Raw genomic sequence first — 5,280 nt, 5'->3', positions numbered from 1 at the left:
ACGTTATGAATTACTCTTTTTTAGGCCTAATGTTAAACCATTCCAGGTATCTCTAATATTTCGTTGTGTAAAATGAACCAAACTTATATTGGTTAAAGTCTATTTTATTGAAAGAGGGATGTAACATGATGTAAGAAGTCCTGTAAAAAAGTGGTTAGTGCTTGCGCATGAATACATGCATGTGCACAATTCAAGCCAGTCTGAATAAAGTTCTCAACAACAACAAAAACATTACATCCAAGGCCATAAAGAGAGACAAATGGACAGGCCATTTACTATAACACTACTCATAAATGAATAAACAAATAAGTACAATTAGATTTGTCATTAGGTTTCAAAACAATACCTAAATAAGACTTCAAATAAACAAATGTACGAATCTCATTCAATTAGATATTGGTGCAATCACGTAAACAAGACGTTCATTGATTCGTGCAAAACCTACCTGTTGCAATGGTCGCCGTTCCACCTGGGATAATCGCTAAGAGTGTCATTGCAGTAATATAACTGGAAGTCATACTTGGTCCCTGGCAACAACCTGGTCAGCTCAATCCCCTCCACCACCTTCGCTGGAGTGAAGGTGGTATTAGGAGGGGGTGCCCCCTGCGGGGGCCAGTAATCCAGGCGGTAGAAGCCGTCCTTGTCTGGGAATCGGTCGGGAGGAAATTGAATTACGACATCGGCTCCGAAAACCTGTGGAAATGCAAGACATAAATCAAGACATTTCTTGAATTCAGACAATTATGAACTCTAGGGATTTAATTATAAAGACAAATCTCCCAAAGTCAAAGGGAAAGTCTGGCAACTGGCATTACTCATTAAAAGGGGATGGAAAAGATGATCTGCTTAAGGCTTGATAATATTGCAACAGTTCTATTGGATCAAGCTTCACATCGTTTGTAAAAGTATCATTCTTTACCAAGAAACGACAAAATGTAGAACGGATTTCCTATCCTGAATATATATATATATATATATATATGTGTGTGTGTGTGTGGGTATATATATATATATATATATATATATATTCCACATTTAACTGTTTTCCTTACCAGGGTTTCGCTCTACAAAAGAACAATTCATGCTAGTGCCAAATTTATCCTTTAACTACCGAATTGTATTTCCTTTTCCATTTCTCAAACTTTAGCCCACAATGCATCCATTCTCTCTTTACAGAACCCCTTTCCATCCTATGATCCTAACTTTACCTCAAAGTAGAAATTCCATATCCGCTATGCATAACTAATGGTTGCCGCTCGATGTCTCAGAGATGTTCTCTCTTGAATTCAAATGACCCAACTAACATCTGCTTCCGTTTTCTCTATGCGATAAATGTCCGTTTTCTGTTTGCTGAGATTTGCGTTATGTACGTTGGTGTGAATTCGTGATTCATTCAGAATTCCTTTCATAGTTTCCAATTTTGTTAGTTTTCACGCCTCTTTTATTCACATTTTATCAGAATCTGCATGCTTTCATTCATAATGTATTCTAGTCTTAAATCTCTCTCTCTCTCTCTCTCTCTCTCTCTCTCTCTCTCTCTCTCTCTCTCTCTCTCTCTCTCTGTGGCTGAAGTTAGCTTGGAGGAACATTCCATCCAATACGTGCAAATCTCTCAACATAACAAATAGTAATAACTTTTTTTTTTTTTACGATATCATTAAAAACTGAATGACACAATCCACCATTCCAGTTCGGGGTTTGTGTGTTCGTGTGTGTACGTTAGATTGTAATTAGATAAAAAGGAAAGTTCGAAAAGCAGCCACATAATAATAATAATAATAATAATAATAATAATAATAATAATAATAATAATAATAATAATAATAATAATAATAATAAATGATTAAACTTGTGTAATTTCTATTAGCATTTCATGATCTAACATTATTAACAATGTTTTCTTGCGGTATAAAATTTACTCTAAAATTAAACTATATTTCGAGTCACTTAAGAATTGCTAATAATTTCACGATAGAGTGAGATTTTTTGATAATCTTTTTCTTACAGAATGTATTTGTGCCACCAGCCATGATATTCAATAACGCCAATTCTATTTTCAGCTACATTTTCACGTTCGCCGAAAGTTTGAGACTTTATCTGCAATGCAACAAGTTGTCAAGGAAAGTGACTCTCTCTCTCTCTCTCTCTCTCTCTCTCTCTCTCTCTCTCTCTCTCTCAAGGAGTAGACGTATAAAACTTCTTATACAAATTTTACAGTTGATGACTTGAGTGACAAGTTTCTAGGAGTCGAACCACAAAGAAAGTCCCCAGGTAAGACTTTTTCCGTTGCAAAGAAATGGTTTGACCTTTGACTCACTCCAAGAATGAATGACGTTGTGGTTCAGATGCTGAAGAACAGAGTCTTCATATTAACAGAGGCAAAATCCATTAAAACTATCTTCGTCATTGTAACATGACACAAAACATAAACACCTTTTGAGTGATACAAACACGACACCAAAAGAACCGTAACAACGAACACCTCTCCCTCACTCCTGAGTCCTGAATATTTCCCAAAACAGACACGATGTGGATCATGATTTTTTATGTTTTTGGATATTATATTACCATTACATTTTATCTCTTCATGTCGTTCTCTGGAACCTCCATCACACTGATATCCCGCCATAGTAATAGTACAGTATCTCAACGCACAGACCAAGGCGATAGAAAAGTTTAGAGGAGGACGAATAACGTGCGCACCTTACTACTACGACAGTCACAGGTGAACTGAGATACCGCTGCACGGGCCACGGCGCACGCCCGGCCGCGAAATTTTTTTTCCCAAACAGTTCTGCAGATTGGGGCGGGGCTTCGTGCGCAGAAAACAGATTATAAGGGTAACTTCCTTATTACGGCTGCGGTAAGATTTGATGGGTAACTAGCTCATTAAAGTTATGATCAGTAACTGTATTCATAAAGAGCTGAAATGTTTATAGATAGCTTAATAATAATAATAATAATAATAATAATAATAATAATAATAATAACGATGATGATGATGATGATTATTACACACACACACACACACACATATATATATATATATATATGTGTGTGTGTGTATATATATATATATATATATATGTATATACATATATATATATATATATGTATATATGTATATATATATATATGTATATATGTATATATATATGTATGTATATATGTATATATATATATATATATATGTATATGAAAATATGTATGTATATATATATATATATATATATGTATATATATATATATATATATGTATATATATATATATATATATAACATGATTTGCTTATGAAAACTAAATGTTACTGAAATAACTTAATTTTCCAAAACTTTCTTACCAGTTCTAACCAGTTTCATAGTTCGATTCATGCAAGTAGCCTACAACCTTTCCACAACAAATCATCATCATTACTTTTATATCTATCCTTCATTGTTGCAGCTGTTTAAGCATGTTGAAGAATAAGGGTTTTAAAAGTGTGTCAATTTTACGTGTTGATTTCCTATTCTACCGCTAGTCAGTAATCATTGGATCTCTATATCTAGTTACGGCTAATTTTTCCTTTGCCTACATATTCAACGAATGGTGTGGTCTGTTTCTTTCCACATTCTCATCTGTCCCTATACACCTTTCAACACTGAGATTACCAAACAATTCTTCTTCGTTCAAGGGTTTAACTACTGTTCAGTGGCTACTTTCCTCTTCATAAGGATTGAGACACTCTAGCTATGGTAAGCAGCTCTTCTAAGAGAAGGACAAACCAAAATAATGATAATGATAATAATAATAATAATAATAATAATAATAATAATAATAATAATAATAATAATAATAATAATAATAATAATAATATGAACGATAATGTTATGAATAATAATAATACTATGAATAATAATAATAATAATAATAATAATAATATTAATGATAATATTAACAATAATAATAATAACCTTAATGAAAATATTAATATTAAGAATAATAATACTAATATTAATGTTAATGTTAACGTTAATATTAATGTTAATGTTAACGTTAATATTAATATTGGTAATCAATAATGTCATCAGCTATGGGTGCGTCTATAAAACAGTGCAATTTTGACTGACCAAGAGAAATGATGACCTTTGAGAGGTACACAAGTGCATCATTGGTTTTGCCTAATGCAGAGAAAAGAAAACTGTGTTGGAAAAAGTGAACAGCAAGCAGGCTTTAGCCTAATGCAAAAAAAAAAAAGAAAACTGTAATGGAAAAAGGAAACAGCAATCAAGGTTTAGCCTGCTGCTGCAGTTAGTCATCGTTCATCTATACTTGGGGTCAGGAGATGCCTTCATACAGGTTGTAATGTCAAAGATACTTGCAAGAATGAATTGAAAAAGCGTTAAGATAGCAGCATAGAGTAGTCAAATAATCCTAAGGAAGAGACCAAAAAATGCTTCTCATTCTCTAAGCCAGTGGGTTACTAACAACGAAAAAATGGACAATATAAATCTTCCAAGCGGTAGTTGGATGTGTATAATTTATTGCCTTATTTTTATATCGAGTGAGTTATACAATTTCATTATGTAGTATGATGAGTATGTATATATGAATTTTTCAATGTAGAATGAATATCTATTTGGCTAAGCAATAGATGTTTTAATCTAGATTAATCCTCTTGGTTATGAAATGTCACAGACAAGTGTTCCCCTGGGAATCTAACAAACTTTTGAAATTCAGAGTATTTCAGTAACATTCAGTTTTAACAACTAAAGGGCAAATATTGGCTTTTAAACACATATATGCATAGTATTTGAGTGTTTTTATACTTACATATATTGTATATACACACTTATATACGTGTACGCATATATATATATATATATATGCGTGCATGTGTTTATACATGCATATACTGTATTTACATGTACACACATACACACTAACATACACACACACACACACACATATATATATATATATATGTATATATATATATATATATAGAGAGAGAGAGAGAGAGAGAGAGAGAGAGAGAGAACAAAAAATCTAGCCATATATTTGATCGTGCACTAAAAGAGTGACATAAGAAAAGTCACATAACTTGACATGTAACAGTTTTAGTGGTAACTAAGTTAATGATACTCTCATAAATACAGTGATAGACGTAACCGTTACTTAAACATAACCGTTGAAGGTAAGGTGTATCCCATCCCCAAGATTTGATCCAAGTGTGTGGGGCATTTATCATATGCTAGAATGCAACCTCCCAAGACCAAAAAATAATGTAGAGACTTGCCACA

At 32.8% G+C, this 5,280-nt stretch overlaps 1 protein-coding gene across 1 annotated transcript in view; it reads right to left on the bottom strand.

Annotated features, from left to right (window-relative positions):
• The window catches only part of LOC137638270 (tyrosine-protein phosphatase 10D-like), a 372,144-nt gene extending 369,418 nt beyond the window's left edge, over positions 1–2,726 (bottom strand). Inside the window, exon 1 of the mRNA XM_068370340.1 lies at positions 2,575–2,726. The gene's annotated coding sequence lies outside the window, so the exon portion shown is untranslated. The remainder of the gene's footprint in view (positions 1–2,574) is intronic.
• Between the last annotated feature and the right edge of the window lie 2,554 nt (positions 2,727–5,280).

Source organism: Palaemon carinicauda, chromosome 3 (genome assembly GCF_036898095.1).
Source record: "Palaemon carinicauda isolate YSFRI2023 chromosome 3, ASM3689809v2, whole genome shotgun sequence".
Classification (NCBI taxonomy): domain Eukaryota; kingdom Metazoa; phylum Arthropoda; class Malacostraca; order Decapoda; family Palaemonidae; genus Palaemon; species Palaemon carinicauda.
Note: the sequence above shows the minus strand (reverse complement) of the source record. Positions and strands in the feature narration are given on the sequence as shown.